At 38.9% G+C, this 13167-nt stretch overlaps 1 protein-coding gene across 2 annotated transcripts in view; it reads left to right on the forward strand.

Annotated features, from left to right (window-relative positions):
- The first annotated feature begins 7687 nt into the window (after positions 1–7687).
- Positions 7688–13167, forward strand: part of LOC146693883 (von Willebrand factor A domain-containing protein 5A-like) — a 35713-nt gene continuing 30233 nt past the window's right edge. For both annotated transcript variants that reach the window (XM_085429857.1, XM_085429858.1), the window contains exon 1: positions 7688–7810. The gene's annotated coding sequence lies outside the window, so the exon portion shown is untranslated. The remainder of the gene's footprint in view (positions 7811–13167) is intronic.

The raw sequence follows: 13167 nt of genomic DNA on the forward strand, positions 1-13167 counted from the left end.
TTGCTTGTTGACTTTATTATATTTTTGATGTTGGTGTTCTGCATTGTTTACTGTTATTGTATTTTTATTTTTAGTATATATATTGATAAGTAAGAAAAGGAATCAGTGATGTTTCATCAGTGTACATGGGAGAAGTAGTTTCAATACCGTTGGCTGTCTAGTGGACTGACGATGCAAGACCACTAAGATCAGTGATATGCTCAGACTCAAGTTCATCATTCGTTAGTTTGCAAGACAGTCACTCAGATTGCAGACCTGACATTCTGATAGAGATTCAGCAAACATTATATAGAATTACTATGATGGGGCTTATGGTCAACCTCATATGGTTACCAGCGCATCATAGAGTTAAGGGAAATGATTATGGCAGACAGAACAGCAAAGGAAGCTGCAAAGAGACCATTATGGATATGGAAATCAGTGTTAGTAGGACAGCAATCAAGAGTAGAATATGGCACAAAATAAAAGAAAGGTGGCAAAGGCAATGGGAGGAAGAGAGGTAAGGGAGATGGTTTTATAAAATACAAAGGGAAATAAAAAAAATGAGAAGCACAGGGAGGAACAGGAGAGAGGAGACAGTTATCTCTCGATACTACACACCAGTTGGTCGCGATAATGCACCATTTTGCTGTTTGCCAGCCGCCACTAAACAGTATAAAGAGGAAGAAAAAGAAAACGAAACCTGTCAGGATACACACGTCTGTTTTCTACAGTCATTGTCCATTGAAGTAAGCCTCTATTACACATCATTCTTCACTAGCGGTCTCCAGCGCCACACTTTCATATCTCACAGGTTTATCTTAACCATTCCGTTCTTTATGAGTTAGTTCATTCCTAATGTCACATCATCGGTTTTTATTTCCGGATTCATTATTGTCTTTTTTAAAAAATGTTTTCGGATCACAGTCAAAAACACACAGTATAACCTATGCAGTTTCACAAAACGGAGCGTTTTCCAATGTGTATAATAATCCGTGACAACATAATCCAGATGCTTCTGGTCGCAGAGTCGCCATATTAATGCGAATCTTTGTAGAAGCGAAGGCTCAATTTTAGTAGACGTGTGTCAAGTCATTAAAATTATGTTTAGACGATTTAAATGTTTAATGAGACGTCACGTTGGGAGTAAACAGCAGCACTGAGAGCGCACTCCGAGTTTTCTGCAACAGCAAATGTTTTCTTATTTCCAGCGGTGCTCTTTTTACTATGATATACTGTTTGTTTGTTTTTTTATAGATTTTTAATTGCCGTTTTATTATCATCACCTGATAAAGTCTCTGACTGGATTGCGCTGTACGCGTAAGAAGCGTCACGTGACTAGTTAAACGCCCTTTCTATCGCGAGTGCTCGCAGACCCTCGTGCGGAAAGACTGACTTAAAAAAAAAAGTTAACAGGTATCATGAATGTAGTTATTATCTCCAACGAGGGTTTTAGATGTTTTTCTTGTCCAGTTTGTGAAAAGAAAGGAGTGTTGTGTTGAACTTCGTATCTGTTCCTGGAGACACAGCAACGCACGACACAGACCAAACCAAACAAAAAGATGTCAAACTAAACGTAGGCTTGCCTCACAGCATGAAAGTAAACATCTGTATATCAGAAGATAAAACACAGTAACCACACACAGCAAAAATACTTTTCTCATCATCAGTTCTTGACAAAGTATTTCAGCACATTATTTTAGAGCATCACAGTTTGTGATTACATCAGGAACAGCATCCAGTGTAATAATCGGCCAAATCAAATATGCAGAGCTACACATCTTGGTGACACCTTGTGACAAGGAAGCAGCCAAAAATATTTAATACTACTGGTTGAAGAAAGTAAAATCATGTAGCGTGTTTTTATGTGTTTTATTTTATTGTCTTTGATTTGTTCAATTAGGCCAACAGTGACGTGTGGGCATAGCTGGACTGGCCATCGGGCATACCGGGCATTTGCCCGGTGGGCCGCTGGCGATTTTTTTGTTTTTATGGGCCGATGGATTTTTTTTTTAGGAAGGGTATATATAATGAAAGGTGTTGGATTGGGTAATTGGTCATGATCGACTCTGGGCTGGACCAATTACAGCCGAGGAGACGGATTTACCCTCCCCCTTGTTTAGCAATCACGTGATTTTCGCGCATTGCATGCCGGGCACTAGTGGCAAAACAATCCAAGTACCGCATCAAATGCAAGCATTTGCAGCACCGCTAAACGTTCATTCTCCGGTTCCAATACCTTCTTGTTTTTTCTTTGCCGCACAAAAAAGGAATGTACAAAACAAAAGGAGAACAATGCCGGTCCGTACAAAGACAGACTCGACGAAAAGACAAAGAAAAGATACGAGAAAAAAATCAAAGGAGTGAAAGGGTCAGACCCTTACGAGCACACAGAGTGGACAAAAGACGTTAGCGTGCTGCCCAACTTTCACCACGCTCAGATTTATAATTATACGCTTCTTGGAGTGAGTGCATACACTCATGAAGTTTAGTAACTTCAGGCCACTGCAACAAGCCCAGGTACAGTTTACTGACGGATGGGTGCAGGACCTTGAAATGCACCGTGTAGAACGAAAGACCATCGTACGAACAAAGGTAAGTTTACCAGTCTCACAAATCGTCGTCATAAATACACATTCGTTAACAGTTTATTAATATAACCTTTGAGCTCAACGGTAATTAATTAGCAGTGGAAATAATTTCTGGTTCATTACAGAAATGTAGCAGTGACAATAATATTGTATGTTGTAATCGCACTGGAGAATTAGTGATACAAAACAACTGTTTTATCCTGTGAATAAAAGTATATGTTTTTGTCAATGTACCATAATAACAGAAGCGAAACGCAATATTGTGTCAGGACAATTCACTATTTATGCACAATAAATAAAGGAGCATAGCGCGACAATTTCTGTTCAGCGCCAGACTTGCTTGTAACCTATATCACCAATTATGTTAAGAAAAATGACGTATTAACTACTACAAAACTCTGACCTTTGTGGGAATGCTTGGAGCAGACTAACCTGTGAGCTGGAGTGTTCTGGGACGTTATATTTGGTATATCCAGACCATCCGTCGGCTCTTACTTCGGAAACATGGCTTAAATTTCTCTTCAACGACGTAATCCGATTAAAAAAAAACGATCTCTTTACCCGTCGGCTTCCCGTGGCTGTCATGCAACCGGCAGTTAATAATACAACAGCTTCTTGCCATTTTTTGGGTTTCTTTTTATCGCTGTGTAACTGAGTTCGCTAGTACCTCTTGCCACAAGTTCCCAGAATCCTTTGCGGTTTTACCCCTGAATGACGTCACATTTTCAATCTTTATCCTGGTGGGCCGGTCTCTAGTCAAAATGCCCGGGCCGATTTTTTGTCCCAGTCCAGCCTTGCGTGTGGGCCACCATTCTGGCTCTGATCTGGCTTCCTGCTTTCAAGATGGATGCAAAGGACGAGTGGGAGCTTCTGGCTATGAAAGCTGTTTCATGGCTCCGTGCTCAGAATGGTAGTAACACGCTAATTAAAGAATAAAATGTTTTAAAAATAGTTTCATGCTACAGTCAACTTTTCTCCAACATTCATTATTTTAATATCTGTTTTCTGTTTTCAGCGCCGCGTGTGACAGAGTGTGTGGATGCTGGAAATGTCCTGTTGGGTTGCAGCGTGAGGAAAGAAGCTCTGGGCCTCTGAGGGGTTTCTTAAAGTGGCTTCACCTTCAGGGTGATCAGAAGCAGATCTGCGTACACCTTACTGCCTTTGATCCAGTGCTGTTTTATGTTACATACCCTGCTGCTGTTATGCAGTCAGAATTGTTATATATTCTTTTTCATGCTTAGTTCTTAGTGTTAAGAGGCATTTTGTATTTTGTGAATCACTCCCTGTAAACCAGTGTGGGGAACTCCAGGCCTCAAATGATTAGTTCATTACCAGGCCTCTGGAGAACTTCAAGACAAGTTGAGGATGTAATTTAGCCATTTAAATGAGCTGTGTTGGATCAAGGACACATCCAAACCTTGCAGGAAACCGGGCCTTGAGGTCTGGAGTTCCCTACCCCAGCTGTAAACCAATGCACCTTTCGAGGTCCTCCTTCTTAGTTGCATTGAGGATTTTGTGCACGCTTCTTATGACAGAGAGGATAGAAGAGGCACAAAACTGTGCCCAGTCTGTGACATCAAACAAATTGGTTGTGAATCAAAACTCTTTATTCCTACTTTTCTAAGTAATCTTAAAATTTCAAGTAAACCTTTTCTGAGTAATCTGTTTCTCCCGTTGCAGTTGTGCTCACCAGTCAAAACACAACGTCTATACACCACTAAACATTCAACACTTCTATAGCAAAGTCCGTGAGCTGAACACATACAAGGTGCCTGAACATAACTAACAAATTATAATTTGTCACTCCAAGTTAACATGTTTGTTTTTTATTTTTAAAAAGCAAACTTTTTCAACCACCACTGGTTTATTATTCTTTTTGTTCAGTTTGTTCTTGTCTTAATGTGTCTACTCAGACAAAAACTGTGTGCATTTCTTTTCTTTGCTCGGTCACTGAACGCTAATGCAGAAAGCAGTGCAGGGTTGAGTCAAACCGATATCATCAGGTGCTGGAGGCAACCATCATGGTTTCATGTTTCATGACAAAGAAGGATACTGTTCAAAATTATACATGATGATGTGCTCCCAATAATATTTGGAAGACCTACACACATTTTTTTAAATACTGGATTCTTTGTGTGCAAACAGTTCTTGAAAGATCGATTGACGGGGGCCAGTCTCTTTCTGTCATGGTCCTGGGTCTGGTGACCCAGTGTTCATGTGTTTTCGAGTTTTGTTAATATTCTTTGATTTTGTGTCATTTGTGGTTTTGGTTCTCTTAATTGTTTTGTGCTCATGTTATAGTTTTTAGCCTTTAGGTTTTCATCCTTTGTGTCTTGCCTGTCTTTCACATTTCTTGTTTAGTTCCAGTTTGTTCTTGGTTTACTTATATTTTGGGGTTATCAAAAATGTTTTTTTTGTAGGTTAATAAATATTAGGTTTATATTGTTGGATTGTCATTTATGCTTAGAAATATATAACCATATATTCTTAGAGGTGTATAACCGATTGTGTAGTGATAGGATGTGTGATCCTTAGTAGTCTGCAAAGACTGTGTGTGCATTCCAGAGTGCTCTGGCATATACACACACATCTTAAGGAGATGAGAGAGGTCGTACCTTCTCTTACTGTTTTATGGTATGGTAAACACATCTATGTCCGTTTAGGTGTAAGTGCCTTTTGTTTAGATGAACTGCTGGACTTCCACGCCCAGCAGATTTAGGGGAGTCATTCACGGGGTCAGATCTTGACCCACACACACACATGCACACCTACACGTATACACAGACTGGTACTCTTTGTTCCCATGTATGCCTATGTAAGATGTCATATGTTAATGAACTAATGCATATTCATGAGTTACTTCAATAAAGAGCAGTACTACGGGGGAGCTAACTGAGAGTGACTGGGGTTCGAGCGTCAGGAACAGCGCTCATCACAGTTCTCTCCCTCGTGCACGTGATTACCAAAGAACTTTGGTGACTTGTGTCTTGTTTTTGCTGGTGTAGTAGCATTGTCTCATTTCAGCAACAGGTCTGTGCTAGGCAAACCTATCAATAATTGCTTAATTTTTTGTTTTGTTTTTGTTCTTTATCTTTATAAGTAAGGCAGGAAGAAGTATAGGGCCATTTTCTATAAGGGTTTGTATCAGTCCAGCATGAACTGGAGTGGGCCTTTGGGACAGAGCAGGAGAAACAGCAGGAAACAATAAAAATTGATCTTTGGTTATCGCTTGCCAAACTGGATAAACTGACCATAAAACGCAACTTTCAAATTTTGCACATTGGACTGCTTTTGCCTGTTTACAAACTATCACCACAGTGCAGCAGTGGTTTGTTGATTTGAAATTATTGGATGTTTGGTTGGACAAACAGTGGACACTCTTGGTCTCACCAGTAAGTCATGTCCCAATGCTCCCCTTGTTTCCAGTGTTAAGCTTGTGTGTCTTTCTCCGCTTCTCCGTATTTGTTGTGCTTCCAGTTTGATTGCCCACTATACAGCTGAATTGACAGCGTCTGTTTAACATCATGGGACAGTTCTGTTTGATATTGTTCTGAAGCATTGAAGCTCATATTGAAAAACGTTTCATTACTCAGAGCTTTTCAACACAGTCATGTTTGGTGACATCTGCTGGCCAAAAGCAGCTTGAATCTAAAACTTCTAATGAACGGTTTCATTATGATTGCCCACTATACAGCTGAATTGACAGCGTCTGTTTAACATCATGTGGCAGTTCTGTTTGATATTGTGCTGATGTGGTTCTTTGAATATGTAGTTTTTGTGGATTGAAAAAATGATGTCTATTTTGATAATAAATCAAAGATGAATAAACCTTCCTTGTTTAAACATGTGCCATGGTGTGTTGTCCTTTTGCTTGTGACTTCTTGTTAGTTTTTTACTAATAAAAAAGCCAGGAAGAGCATTCACTTTTCCTGTACCCATGTTCTGATGATGTTTACTATCGCTTACAGTATAAGTATAGACACTGCTGCTTCATTTTACTTAGCAAAACTTAAAAACAATTATTCTGATCTAGAAATTTGGTATTTAGATTGTGAGACACACGCCTGACTGGTATATCACAGGAAGGTGGTGTGTGTCTGTTTAAACACGGATGAGATCGGTCACAGGTAGGTGATTACATCAGGGGCTTCAGGTGGAAACCCAGAGAGGGACCCACCCGGGAGCACAGACCACAAACAGTGTAGTTTTGTGTTGGACAAGTGAAAACATTTGCTTAGACTTTTTACTTTATTCAAAATTGTAATCATAGTTAATTATCTTAATACTGAACAAGTTGCGTGACAAAAATACATTTACATCATCTTAAATAATTAAAAGCAACATGTAGAATGGGACATTTCAGAATTATATACAATACTATATACTTTTTATTGGATCATAATTATCCATTGATATGTAAGCTCTAGATGATGATTTGTATGATGAGTTTAATAACTCTATACTCCTGATTAGCCAGTCCACCTCTGACTGTTTTAGCCATGGGCGATGTGTGACCTGAACAAATTCAGAAGCCAAACTAAACTAATCAAATTAAGTTTGATTACTTGCTTTTTTTATGGAAACTAAGTCCATGTGTTACCTTATCCTGTGTAGGTAATGTCCTGTGTTAAGGTGTGACTATTGTGTTAAAGAAATCTCAGTTGAATGTCTGATTTACTCTTTAAACTACATGCAACTTAATAAAGTATCTTTTACTGCTTTTTTGCTTTGGTATAACTGAGGTGTAAACTTTCTCTAATAAAGACACTGATTAATTAATGAATAAGCAGTGATTGCACTTTTTCTACATTTCAAACTGAAATGGGTCAACAGTTAAAGTTTACATATTCACAAAACGCTATTCTGTTTCCTAAATGTTTCTCTTGTTCACAAGAGGATGCAATAATGCCATATATTATAAGCAAAGACTTTCACGTGAAGTACAATTATTTTTAGTGTAAGAGTGTGAGCGTGAGACCTTTCAGGACTTCAGAGCTATTGCAAAGTAAAAATGTAAACCACAGAAGGAATTCTAAAAAAAATAATCCAAAGGAAAAATGTTTTGCAATTTGACGCTCCGCCCACCCAGTGCATATCGGTTGGTGGAAAAAACAAGGAAATGGGACGTACCCGGTAGCAGTGACTTTTTTCAATAAAGTCTGCTGTTTGTGGCGTAAACATTGCTACAAGAACAGAGGAGTGCAGTAAACCTATCAGGATACACCCGTCTATCAATAGAGGTAAGCTTCTATTGCGCATCATTCTTCACTGGCGGCCATATTTTCATATCTCACGTGTTGATTTTACCTAATTCCATTTTTTATGAGTTTGTCGCTCAGTTCATTGTCACGTCATTGGTTGCTTTTTCAGTTTTCATTACTGCCTTTTAACAAATGTTTTCGGGTCCCAGACAAAGCAGTTTCAAAACTATTCAGTGGCACAAAACTGCATAATTTTGTGTGTAGTGAAAAAGAGCTATTGCCTTAGATTCTGAAAGTGTCACGTACTAGCAGGTAGGTGCACAGTCACTCTGTCACAATAACAAAGAGATGCCATTAATTGTCTGCACAGAAAACGCCTCCGACTGGAAGTTATCAGAGCGTAGAAGTCCCCGGTGTTCCTGCTTAACTGGTTTTGGTGTTTTCTGATGGCATTTTCCAACATTTCACTGCGTGGTAACGTGATCCAGATGTTTCTAGTGGCATCTAATGCGAATCTTTGTAGATGCCAAGATTCAATTTTTGCGATACGTGTGTCGAGTCATTAAAATTATGTTTAGATAATTTAAAGGATAAATGATATTTTTATTTTTAAGTAACTTAAACGGGTTCTAATTGCTGACCAAAGTAAGTTTAGCCTGCGAACTGCCCTGCATGATGAGTCACAGGCACACCCTGTGCTGACAACTACAAGGGTTATTCATTGTTATTTGTGTGCGGATTATCGCTGAATGAATTCAGATAAATTACTAATGCAGTGTTTTCTTCTTTAAAATGCAGAGCTCATACAGGACTATAGAAACAAAAGAGAACCACCCCCTAAAGCATGCACTCTTTATAACGCACTCTATTGTGTTGGTAAGGAGCAGGTTATGTTCAGAGTTGCAGTTTTAAATTCTGCTGCTAACACAGAACGCCCTCAAGAATACTAATTTAATCAACACAATTATCAAGCAAGGTGGTTAGCACTGTTGCCGCACAGCAAGAAGGTCCTGAGTTCAATTCCACCATCAGGCCGGGGTCTTTCTGTGTGGAGTTTGCATGTTCTCCCCGTGTTTGCGTGGGTTCTCTCCGGGAACTCCGGCTTCCCCCCACCGTCCTATCCCCACAAGCTGCATGTCTTTACATGCAGCTTGTGGGGATAGGTTAATTGCATAATCCAAATTGCCACTAGGTGTGAATGTGAATGGTTGTCTGTTCCTGTGTGTTGGCCCTGCGACAGACTGGCGACCTGTCCAGGGTGTACCCTGCTTCTCGCCCTATGACAGCTGGGATAGGCTCCAGCGCCCCCCCCGCGACCCTGAAAAGGATAAGCGGAAGCGGATGGATGGAATTATCAATTTGGTCAATTTTATTGATTGAATTGAGTATTTCATTGATCTATTTAAAATGTATTGATTTGATTTCTTAACAAATCGAAGCGTCTACAGGTTAGTAATGTTAAAATGTTTAATGTTTCAGAGTTCTAATATGCAGATGTGGCGTTAAATAAACAGCAGTACTGAGAGCGCACTCAGCATTAAAATAAAATAAAAAAAAAACTCAATATTTTAATTTCAACATTGTGTGTAAAATGAGAAGAAATTTTCTGCACAAAGAAGTATTTCTTTATTTCCAAGTATTCGTGTCACTATCAAATTCTGTTCGCTATAGATTTTTAATCATCTTCACCTGATTAAATCTCTTAATGTATTGAGCGGAATCCATTAGAAGTGTCACGTGAGCAGTAAAGCGCCAGCCACCCCCTTTTTTTATGAGCGCGCACAGAACAACCACCATCATTTGTGCGTCGGGGTGAAACCTATGGAACGCCAGGACTGCCATAATGAATTAATTAAATACACCATTAAATAATTAATTAAATGTGGCAATAATTAATTAAAATTGGAATTAATTAATTAAATAAATAGTTATGACACATTTAATTAATTATTGACACATTTAATTAATTATTTATGTATTTCACATTTTAATTAATTATTGACACATTTAATTAATTATTTAATGATATATTTATTTATTTCATTTTGGCAGTCCTGACGCCTGGCTCTCATCATGAAATAATTTTATCTGTCAGCCTCACCCATCAAACTCAGGGGGCGGGGTTAACGCTGATCGAGTCAAAACCATTGCTTTGGCCTGGTGGCCATTGTTTCTAGCACACAACAACCGGCATGTGGAAGCTAACAGAACTGAGCTTTGAAAAACCCTGTTTGTGTGTTACCAAATACCGTTTTAATATTTTTTTAGCCGAGAATGTAGTGGTTTAATCTTCATGTGTCTGGTCGGTTTGTCAAGATACAGCCTCTTTGCAAAAGTGTTTCGATGATTTCGGAGATGTCTGCCCAGTCTCACGGCAAAGCGTGGGATAGACCCGCTCGCCTCGCAAGCAATCCCACCGACAAAGCGCAGGCCCCGGTACACAGCTGTAGTAACCCCCGCTGACTTCTTTTACTGAGGTTATATTTATCGATGTTTTATTTCCTGATGTTCTTATGTGTCCTACGTGTTTCAGTCGCCAATTCTGAATTATAACTAACATTAAAAACATGTTTAAGGAGGAGAGAGAGCAAATAAATCTGTTTAACATCTGATCTTTGGGTTTTTGTTCAGTAATCAGCGTGACCTGTGTATAAACACATAAAAGAGATAACGTTGGTGTTTCCGTCATGTAGTAACTGCTGGCTTTAACTGTACAAAGGTTGTTCGACACTATGAAACACATACAGACTTCATGATGTTCGGCTAATATTTTTATTGTGAATATTAATCATGCTGACCTCGCTCTGTACACCACGCAGCGAGGTCAGCATATCCACGATATCCTCAGCTCCATGAGTTAACACAAAGTTTCCCAGCTGACTATCTAACTGCCAACTATTCCAGAGACGTGAAAATATACAGCATAAAGAAAAGTGTAAGAGACTCAGCAGCAGATTAGAATAACAGTTATACATTTAATAAATCACCAAATGAATCCAAGAAACGAGCAAACCTGTTCCGACAATTTGAATTTGTATTCCCTCAGCTGCAGACTCGCTGCTGTTTAAATGTTTGAAAAGGAAGATTAGATATAAACAAACGTCAAACATAGACTCAGTCTGCCTTCACATTTGATATGAGGCCAGCACGTATAGTGGCCTCAGCAGGCTATTACTGAAATACACGTGCTATATCATAAACTATGACATAAATAGGGAGGTCCTATTAACATGTTTAGTTTTAAAGGACACCTTCCTGCCTTTAGTCTCATTCATGAGCAGTATTAGTTTTCTTCTAACATCCAGAAGTCTGCACGATGTGTTTCATAGTTTGTAACAAGCCTTTGACAGGTAAACATAACATGACCGAAAAAGCAAAAAAAAAAGAAAAAGAAAAGAGAGAGAGTGTTGACATAAGAAGAGAAAATTCTCTCAATTATGGAGACAGACAAATGGTTCATTTATGTTTGATGTGTGTTTATTCCTCCCTAAATATCGTCGGTGAAGTTCGCCATGCATGTCAGATTTTCCTGCGCATTTTTATACCTCTGCCAACAGAGAGAGAAAAAAAATCACATTCTAACAGACAGCTGGTGCTTAGAATACAGTTGAATAACTATTAAAAAACAGATGATATTTAGATGATAGTTCAGTCTAACACATGTGCCAGTGAACCATTAAACGTCTGTGAAACTATGCAGTTATGAAACGTAACTTTAACCTCAGCCAAACCGATTTGCTCAGTTGTAAATAAAACAGCGAAGTAAACGTGACCCGACAGACAGAACCTGAGTGAATGTAGTCCAGCGTTTAACCACTGAGAGCTAAAACTCAGCTGAGGTTTCAAAGCTGTGTGCTGGTGATTGGACATCAGCCGCTGATAAAGCTGTTCGCCTATAAAGTGCTCTGTAAGGAAACGAGCTCCAGCAGCTCTGCGCTCGGGGAAAACACTATATTTACTTATCTTGTGCAGAAAAATGCGCTGACATTGCGTTATATCGAGCACCGGCTGCCCAGTTAAACTGTGACTATCACCAGGTAACGTAGGCGTGTTTCTTGAATTAGCAGCAGGTGTTAAACAGCTGACAGATGAGGAGGAGGATGCATGCAGGTAAACTGAGGGTCTGCTGAGCTGATCGCTGGTTTCGTGAGAAAAATGTCAGCTCGTTCTTTATGTTACAGAAGCACAGAGACACAAGACCAGGCGGAAAGAGACGATCGTTCGGTGAAAATGAGAATCTGCGAATGCAACATGTGGAACACGGAGAGTGGAATATGTAAACAAACCGGTTAACGTAACCCCCTCGGTGCACTCTGCATGCTAACTGTTAGCAGAGCTAGTGAAATCTCTGAAAACATCTGAGCACTTTTGCAAACATGTTCTATGTTGACAACCTGACCAGACATACGTCGCGACATTCGCGGCTAAAACACTGTTAAAAGTGTAGCTGGTGACAGAAAAACGGGGTATTTTAAAACTACACCACCACCATTGCTGCTTGTGATTTGATCTGCATTCTGGGATAACTGGCTGCCCCAAGTCTACACAAGCAATCGATTTTCTAGGATCGACCTGTTTTGACTTACTTTGCACGGCAACCAATCAAATGTTAGAGAAGCTGCATGGGCAGCGTTAACCCCGCCCCCTGAGTTTGATGGGTGAGGCTGACAGATAAAATTATTTCATGACGAGAGCCAGGCGTCAGGACTGCCAAAATGAAATAAATAAATATATCATTAAATAATTAATTAAATGTGTCAATAATTAATTAAATGTGTCAATAATTAATTAAATGTGTCAATAATTAATTAAAATGTGAAATACATAAATAATTAATTAAATGTGTCAATAATTAATTAATTACATGTGTCATAACTATTTATTTAATTAATTAATTCCAATTTTAATTAATTATTGCCACATTTAATTAATTATTTAATGGTGTATTTAATTAATTCATTATGGCAGTCCTGGCGTTCCATAGAAACCAGCCGCCTCTTATCCTACCGTGAAGCGTTGGATATCTTCTTGTTCGCTAATCGAGACACCCACACAAACGCACAGAGGAAGTTAAGAGAAATAAAGCTCCAGGACCATTGTTTTCCCCAGTGAAGTTTTCATTTATTTTTCTTTTCACTTTCGCTGGTAATGTGCTTCTTACTTCACAATTCAATGGAATCTTCAATGTGACCGCAACAACACTCAGTTTCATCTCAATCAACTGCAAAATTCCCGAGAAGTTAAAAGACAGTTACTCAAATTCAACCAGGGCTGTAACTATAGATTATTAATCTATCGATTATTCCATTGAGTAATCTGATAAGAAATACTTTGTCGTATTAATGAGAAATAATAAATATCGTAAAGAAAAAGAAAATACGTGTCTATCAAAATGA

Source organism: Copadichromis virginalis, linkage group LG14 (genome assembly GCF_057382275.1).
Source record: "Copadichromis virginalis isolate Kocher_CV1m ecotype Utaka linkage group LG14, C_Virginalis_male_GT1.1, whole genome shotgun sequence".
Lineage (NCBI taxonomy): Eukaryota > Metazoa > Chordata > Actinopteri > Cichliformes > Cichlidae > Copadichromis > Copadichromis virginalis.